This window comes from Mustela nivalis (assembly GCF_964662115.1).
Source record: "Mustela nivalis genome assembly, chromosome: 5".
Classification (NCBI taxonomy): Eukaryota; Metazoa; Chordata; class Mammalia; order Carnivora; family Mustelidae; genus Mustela; species Mustela nivalis.
Window position 1 is genome coordinate 154,509,392 of NC_139024.1, and position 9,008 is coordinate 154,518,399.

General features: G+C 46.4%; 1 protein-coding gene and 1 long non-coding RNA gene across 9 annotated transcripts in view; one reads left to right on the forward strand and one right to left on the reverse strand.

The window, feature by feature from the left end:
* RIPOR2 (RHO family interacting cell polarization regulator 2) overlaps nt 1–9,008 on the reverse strand; it is a 202,390-nt gene that overhangs the window by 70,444 nt on the left and 122,938 nt on the right. The window lies entirely within an intron of this gene.
* Nucleotides 4,181–9,008, forward strand: LOC309865251. The gene is made up of 3 exons (XR_014312006.1): nt 4,181–4,460; nt 4,562–6,427; nt 8,282–9,008. It is a non-coding gene; the product is annotated as an uncharacterized lncRNA (long non-coding RNA).

Here is a 9,008-nt window from a genome sequence, read left to right on the forward strand (position 1 = left end):
GTCTCTAGCATAGCCTCAGGGCCTCGAAGAGGAGATGGGTAATAACATTTTAGGTCTGCAGATTCCCCCTTTCCAAACACTTTGACAGCTACTCTACATCCCGATAGCAACTGGGTTGGGTATGATAGTTACCACAATGCCTGTTGTTTAGGTAAGGCAACTGACCTGCAGGGCATGGTCCACAAGACTGTTGGAGGAACAGAAACTAGAATTTGAGTGTCTACCCCCCAGATGGGCTCTTGTGTCTACCCAACTCCATTTTCTTTCAGCTGAGAAGGCAGAATTCCTCGCCTAGTTTTCTTCGCCTGTTTCTTAACGTGACTTCCTATCAGCCTAGAGGGAAGGGTCATCGGTGTTCAGAATGCCCCCAAACATCATCCGTTGGTAGTAATCGGGTACTCAGATGGCTCAGGAAGAATGGCTGACACTTGTCTATTACCCTCCTTGTGTTTTATTTTCTGATTTTACAACCAGACCTACAATGAGGCGCTCATTATGGGTTGACAACAATAATGACAGTATTTTATATATTTCTAAGATTTTATTTAGTTATTTAAGAGAGGGAGAGAGAGGAAGCACGAGCTGGGGGTTGCAGAGGGAGAGGGAGAAGCAGGCTCCCTCTGAGCAAGGAACCCAATGCAGGGCTCGATCCCAGGACCTTGGAATCATGACTTGAGCAGAAGGCAGCCCCTTAACCCACTGAGCCACCTAGGCATCCCACGATGGGATCTTAGATTCAACAAAAATAAATGGGCAATCTTTGCCATGCAGAGGTAATCCATCCCTGTCCATTATACTCTGTGGCTAAATCCAGAAAATCATGACCACTGTTAGCAACTCAGTCATTGGTTTATTTGAAAACATTTGCTACCCTGAAATAAATATTTAACCTACATCCCAGCCTCTGTAACTTCCTATTGAAATAACTCTCACTAAACTCCAGAAAAAGCCTAATATACTACAACATCTAATTTAGAAGTCCCCAAACCTGGCTACATAATAGAGTCACCTGGAGAGCTTTTATTAATTATTATGATTATGATTATGATTATTTTTTATCTGGAGAACTTTTAAAAATGTCTGAGCCTTAGCCCCAAAGATTTCAATTTAGCTGATCTGGGGAGGGGCCGGGGGATAGGTATCTTTTAAAAAAAATCTTCCCAGGGCTTACATTTTCTCTGCACACATGGTATGCAGCAATCACTGACCATATCTCCCTTCCATTCTTTTAATATGTAAAAAATTAAGTCATTAATGGGTCCCTGGTCACCTGATTCCAATTCACTACAAACGATATTTGAAAAAGGCATTGCAAGTGTTTGCCAGGAAAAACAGGATATAATTATATTTTTATTGAATGACACAAAAAGCGAAAGATTCTGGGAATCCTAGAATTTAAAAGAAAAACTTTTCCATTCTTGCAAAGGCTTAAAAGTAATGCCTTCTTGTGGGCGTTTGGGTGGCTCAGTCATTTGAACCCCTGACTCTTGATTTTGGCTCAGGGCATGACCTCAGAGTCATGAGACCCCGCCCCCACTCCCTCCAACCCCCTCCACCCCTGTTGGTCTGGCTCTGCGCTTAGCGGGGAGTCTGCTTGGGATTTCTCTCTCCTCTCCCTCTGGCCCTTCTCCCACCCACGCACACATGTGCATGCACACGCATGCTCTCTATTAAAAAAAATGCAATGCCTTCTATCTCAGGGCTGTTGGGATGAAAGAACTCAGCCTGCCTGGGTTTGTGGCCAGCAAGACTACTTTTTATGCGTATCCTTGATAGGTTGCTTAGTCTCTCCAGGCCTCAGTGACCTCACCTGTAAAATGGGGATGACAGTAAGAACAAGCTCACTGGTTGCCTGAAGAGTAAATAGACCAGGGAATGTCAAGTGCTTAAAAGATTGACTATGCATTTGTTATTTTTACTGCAACCATGATGAGACTGTATTATCAAATCATTCTTAGTTTAATAAAGTCTAGACTGAGATTCCTAGGCATCTCCCAGAGGAGAAAAGCTTCAGAGGAGTTGAAGGCATGAGTTTTATAATTTACCTAAGTACTGTGCGTCTCTTGAAAACTGAATTAGTAAACTGAGCTAGTCTTCAACGATAGAGACTATATGATATATGCAGAGGGAGTCAAAAACTGTTGATTTTCCTGTTTAAAAAGTGCAGCTGGGCTGTGCCTGGCTGGCTCAGTCAGTGGAGCACGCTACTCTTGATCTCGGGCCGTGAGTTCGGGCCCCACACTGGGTGACGAGATTATGTAACAATAAACTCTTTTTTTTAGGGGCGCCTGGGTGGCTCAGCGGGTTAAAGCCTCTGCCTTCGGCTCAGGTCATGATCCCAGGGTCCTGGGATTGAGCCCCACGTCGGGCTCTCCGCTCAGCAGGGAGCCTGCTTCCCCCTCTCTCTCTGCCTGCCTCTCTGCCTACTTGTGATCTCTGTCTGTCAAATAAATAAGTAAAATCTTTTTTGAAAATCTTTTTAAAAAAATGTGGTTGGTGTTAATATGGTGCAGGATCCTGGATACTTTACCCTCTCAGCAGGCATTTTTAAGAGCTGATTTCCCATGGTATGATTTGCTGGTTTTTTTAGTGAACACCCTCCAGACAATCAGCCTGCTCTGAACATTTTCTTTTTTGAAGGATGTCATCCACACTGTATGTTTCTCAAACCTCTGCTCAGACTTGGGAATTCAAAGTACAGAGAACACTGAATGTGGGTGTTGAGTACAATCAAATGGGGTGAGCACAATTCAGAATGTGAACTATGTAACGTCTTTCAAAAATGACATGAATTCACATAAGAATGTATTTTGATCCAGTGGAGGGATATAATTTTTCTGTGCCCCCTAAATATATCATTTTGGCAAGATGGTTCTATTGTTTCCAAGTTAGCAGGGCAGGGGTTCCAGCCCCAAGAGTAGATGCCCTCCAGCTTTTCAGCCTGGGGTACCCAGGGTGAAGAGGAAAGGGGGCACCAGTGTGGACGGGTGGCCAGATGCGAGTAACCACACCCCTGCCTTTTGCCACCCTCCAGAGCTGGATTCCAGATTACACTGTATGCCACAATTAATATTCGCCGCAAGAAAAGGTAATATTAAATTTATAGTCACGCCTCTGTTAGTACGTCCAGAGTCAAGGAATATGGTTTACGTGAGAGCATTTGTCCCAGCAAATGAAGAGCACATGTAAAGGTACATGTAATTATCACGAATTTGCTGAGTGGACTCAGCCATTTCATTCCCCCAAAGCTCTGGTTGATAGAGGGTCTCAGGTTATACAGCATCTTAGAGAATCCTACAGCCAGCATCTTCATAAGGAGTAGAGAGAAGGAGCAAGTGAGAATAAGCAAGCAGCAAGACCTAGAGGTTTAAACACATATGCGCACACAAAGACCCATCAAGCCGTATGGTATGTGGTTACAGAATTAGTCAGCATTCACCCAACTGGTATGCATCCTCCCCTTGGGACACTGACCTCGGGACAATGGTTTCCTCTGCTGTAAAATGGAGACCATATATCTGTGTCTTAAAGTCCTTATGAGGATTAAGGGACATCAGGCTTGTAAAGCAAAATGCCAGCCACAAAGTGAAACTGATGCCGATCCCATCATCACCATAATCGCCATCATCACTGCCATCATCATCACTGTCATCCTCATCAAAGTCAAGAATAGAAACGCCAATGGCCTTATGTAAACAATGCAAGTTTTATGTTTTTAGGCTCTGATTTATTTTGCTGATTGAGTTGGTCGTACTAGAACCTAAAATCTCAAGTGAGAAATTCTGGCACAATAACCAGATTATCCTGGAACTGCAGCTCCATTGTCTGAGCTGGGCTCCCCTGGGAGGGGTGCACGGGGAGGGTGGGCAAGGGGTGAGTGATGCTCAGCTGCACCTGAAGACAGAATCTGATTAGGGCATGTCACGTTGCCTTGGAAAACGGGTCACTGCTTTCCAAACAATAGCAACTGAGGGCCAAATACACAAGTTCTTTTTCTCCTTCATGAACTGTCCTCTGATTGTTCCTTTTGGATCTTAGGGGAAACCCAGTTGGAAGGATAAGAAAACTGGAGTGGAATTCAACACCCAAGGTGTTGTCTTTTGAACTTCATTGCAAGGCATTTGTTTAACTAGCTCGGTTTAACCACTTCTACATGTAAGTTCCTATATAAGACATTTCCTTTTTTTTTTTTTTTTAAATTAGTTAACTTATTTTTAAAAAAATTTTTATTTATTTATTTGAGAGAGAGAGAGCGCGCACACAACCAGGGGAAGGGGCAGAGGGAGAAGCAAGCTCCCCGCTGAGCAGAGAGCCCAACGCAGGGTTCTATCCCAGGACCCTGGGATCATGACCTGAGCCGAAGGCAGACACTTAACCAGACTGAGCCACCCAGGCGCCCCGAGAGATTTCTTTTATAATTCAATGCCAGGGGAATCCGCCTTCTGAGGAACTGCTGCTCTGTATGTCCATCTTTCTCCCATCCAAGTACTAACCAGGCCCGACCCTGCTTAGCTTCCGAGATCAGACGAGATCGGGCGCGTTCAGGGTGGTATGGCCGTAGACTGTATGTCCATCTTTCTGATGGCAATAACTTAAGTGATAATCTACCATGGACTCCCTTTTGCCTGGCTTCAAGGAAGTTCAGAGCAAAAGTCACAGCTCAATTGTAGCATGAACATTAATTCTTTTTAATAAACTGTACATTATTATAGCCTGTCTCAAATGCTTGAAAAGTCACAGAGTATAATTTATTTTTTTTAAAGATTTTATTTATTTATTTGACAGACAGAGATCACAAGTAGGCAGAGAGATAGGCAGAGAGAGAGGGGGAAGCAGGTTCCCCGCTGAGCAGAGAGCCCGATGTGGGGCTTGATCCCAGGGCCCTGGGATCATGACCTGAGCCGAAGGCAGAGGCTTTAACCTGCTGAGCCACCCAGGAGCCCCGACAGAGTATAATTTCTTAAGCAAACTTTTACCAAGTCTTATTCTTCTCTAAACTACTGTATAAGAATTCAAACCATCTACTGCTTGACAGAAGTCACAAGGATATTTCCATCCAGCTGGTTTTAGGTTTAGTTTTCAGAAGCCACTGGATCACGGAGGTCTGGAGACAGGGTGGAAGCTAGCGATCCAGGATTCTAAATCCCCCATCAGTGTCGACAGAGGAAATCATCATCATTCCCATTGAATTATTCCCACAAAAGAAATTAGACTCAGGCTAACACGGGGCCCAGGAAGGTAACTTATCTCACACAGATTTAAAGAATGGGCACTTCTGGAAAAGATGAACCAGGAGTTAAATCAGTCAATTAAGGCTATTGTTCTGGGGATCCTATTCAAATGCCGTCAAGCTGATCGGAGGGCTCCACTCGTGATGCACATCAAAGGGAAAAGAATACTCCATTTAACAAGCCCACGCAAGTGTGCATCTCCCACACACTGGCTGCCACTTCGAATCTTTTCCAACAGGGAGTCGGAGGGGCAAACCATCCAACAATGAGGCAGAGCTGACAGGATTCATTTTTTTCCACCGCAGGTAATTACCCCAGATACGTCTCCCATGCATCACTTAAAAACCGTATGAATTAACAATGATCTTGTTTTCCTACATCCAGGAACTAAGACAAAACAGATCAGGGGATACTTTACATGTGGGTATGGATCAGACAATAGTCTTTATGAAAAGGAGTGGATAATTCCTTTTTCCTCGGCTTTGTCTCCATTTCTGTCCCCCTTTCTGGAGTGGCCCGGACCTCTGCAGCATCGCGAGGGTCGGCAACCCGGCAACCACAGCCCAGCTCCGTCGTGTAGGGGGGCCCCACTTCCCGAGTACGCCCCTCCCTGGCAGTTCCCATGGGAACTCCGAATTTGGGGTCTTTGTGTATTTCCGCCCACGGCCACAGCCCAGAGGACCCCGGTTTAAAACTGGGCTCTGTTCAGACCAGTCTCGCTGGGTCTCATGTCTCAAACCTATAAACTGATGATGCTAATAGGAATGACCTCAGAACCTCGCGAGGACTCTGGGAATTAACACAGGTGCCTGACACACTGTAAATGCTATTCAGTGGTCACTGTGACTCCTTAGGTTACTGTTACAGAAAACATTTTTATTTAGATTGGATGTTTCACAACATAAGTGGGGGCTTGGTGTCAGCATGCCGTATGACACACATGTACCCGCATCTGTAATTCAGGATTTGCATTTATTTTATTTTGTTTTATTTATTTTATTTGAAGATTGTTTTTTATTTATTTGACAGACAGAGATCACAAGTAGGCAGAGAGGCAGGTAGAGAGAGAGGCAGGGTTGGGGGAGGGGGAAGCAGGCTCCCCCTGGAGCAGAGAGCCCGATGTGGGGCTCAATCCCAGGACCCTGGGATCATGACCTGAGCTGAAGGCAGAGGCTTTAACCCACTGAGCCACCCAGGTGCCCCAGGATTTGCATTTATTTTAAAAAATTACAATGACTTGGGGTGCCTGGCTGGCTCAGTCATTAAGCATCTGCCTTCAGCTCAGGTCATGATCTCAGGGTCCTGGGATCAAGCCCTGAGTAGGGCTCCCTGCTCATTGGGGAGTCTGCTTCTCCCTCTGCCTCTGTCCCCTCCCCGACTCATGCTCTCTCTGGTTCTCACTTAAATAAATAAATAAGATCTTTAAAAAAAATTGCAGTGACTTCAGACACCCCTGTGCCCTGGAAGGCCTGGCCTTCAGGATCATGTGATTTACCTACAGGCAGGTGATGGAGTATGCGTGCAAGGCCTACCTGGGTCTACTCTCCCCCCGTCAGACTGTAAAGGATAAAACGAGCTCCTTAAGTGATAAACTACATACTTCCTCCATCGGGTTTTCTCAGTACCTCTAGCTTGGTAACTGCATATCCACATGCATGGAAGCATTGTGAGTTAATGCAGTCCCTTAGTCTCTTTCTGTTTTGAATGTCCTCTTCCATCAGTGGGGAAAGGGTCACTGCAACCATCAGAGCCAAAAAAAAAAAAAAATTACATCTGGAAAATATTTTAATATGAAGACGCACACACTGAGGATCCTCAAAACAAAACCCAACACAACAGAAAAACAAACCCTCGAAAAAGAAACAGCCCATGTCATTTCAATCCTATTTTAGGCCGAAGACCATTATGACAAAACTCAAAGGTCAAACTTCTTTGGAAATGTCATGGGAGCCTGAAACAGGAGCAGTTCCTGACATCACAGGGGTAGGTCTCCACGTGCAAAATACAGATCGGGCTGAGAGCATTAGACAGGTGGTGAGGGAAAATCATCAGACTTCAGGCTCCCGATGAATGTGGGTTCAAATAGGCCTCACTATGGTGGGAGCCTGAGGCAGGCAGACAGAACCAATCACCTCTCCCTCTCCCCAGCTTCATGACGTTTTTGCCACAAAGGCAGGTTGAGTGGATCTCCTGGGGCCAATAGGCCCCAAACGAGGAGCAGGGACGGACACTCAATGCTGACTCAGCCCCTTTAGCGCTGTGACCTTGGACACCCCATTTTACCTTCACGTTCTGTTTCCCAGTCCAGGGAGCCAGGGGCATTAATGGGAGTCCTGCTACGTCACGGGGTTCTGTGGCTTCAGTGGGACACAGTGTGAAAACCACACACATCTACAGAACATATGGCAGTATCATGGAGTCTAGGGTCATGGGGGTCTTGAACTTGGACTTCAGGAACAGTAAACTTTAGGTGTCAGGAAGAAGGCATGTGCAGAAAAGAGGTGTTAGAAAGAGAAGCAGGCAGTCAGCCTGCAGGGAGAAGGGGCTCTCGCGTGGCTGACGGCTCCTCAGGGGCCAGGTCCCTGCAGGCCAGCAGTGTCCAAGTCCTCAGTCCCCAAGGTGAGGACCCTCACAAGGTTTATGGCACCTCTACTGGCCACACTAAGGCAGCTCTACTTTAAAAAGAAGTTCTCTGGGGCACACCTGGCTGGCTCTGTCAGGGGAGTGTGCAGATCTTGATCTTGGGGTCGGGAGTTCAAGCCCTGCGCTGGGCATAGAGATTACTTCAGTGAAGAAAGAAAGAAAGAAACAAACTTAAAAAATAAATAAAAAGAAATTACAGGCTCTTTGCTTATTCATGTTGGATTAGGCTAGTCTGAACCCCTCAATGCTACCTGTTCCATGCAAACAAACAAACAAACCAAAATGTGTGCCAATGGGCGTCAGATAGACATTTTTTCAAAGATCTTTGTACTTATTCATTCGAGAGAGAGAGAAAGGGAGCGAGCGCATGAGCCTGGCGGAGGGGCAGAGGGCAGAGGGCAAAGCAGGCTCTCCTCTGAGCAGTGAGCCCAACAGGCAGCTCAATCCCAGGACCCTGGGACCGTGAGCTGAGCCCAAGGCAGACGCTGAACAGACTCAGCCCCCCAGGCGCCCCTTCAGATACACATTTCAGGAATGAGCTTCTTAGGCTGAGGCTCTACAGGAGGGGAAGGTGGGTTTTAGCTCTGGTTATTCTACGACTAACAACGTCATGGGGTTTCCTCAGAGCGAAGAAACACCACGGGAATAACACAAGATGGTCTTAATTGACCTTTGTTCTGCATGTGACTGTGTGGATCCATCCGGCTATTTCTTGCCCGGTGACAAACCGTCCCCACACGGAGAGGCCTAAATCAACAGCAGTGAGTCAGGAACCGGGAAGGGCTCCCCACTGGACGGTTCTGGCTCAGGGTCTGGTCCGCTGTCCGACGGTGGGCGGCCGGGAGCTGTTCAGGCATGTCTCTTTCTCCCTGTGGTCTCCAGCCTATCCCTGTGCTTGGCGGTTTGGGTTTCCTCCGGCCGTGGTAGCTTCGGGAAAGTCAGACAGCTTTCAGCACAGCTAACACCTTCAGGAACCAGCATTCCAGACAATAAGGGGGAAGCTGATTTGCCCTCTAGGACCCATCTAGCCTTGGAGGCCACGTTTTCTTTTAGTGGAAAAAGTCACACTTTGAGGGAGGGGAACCTGGACCTTATTTCATCCCTTGGGAACTTTTACTGGAGCAGTTTTTTCAG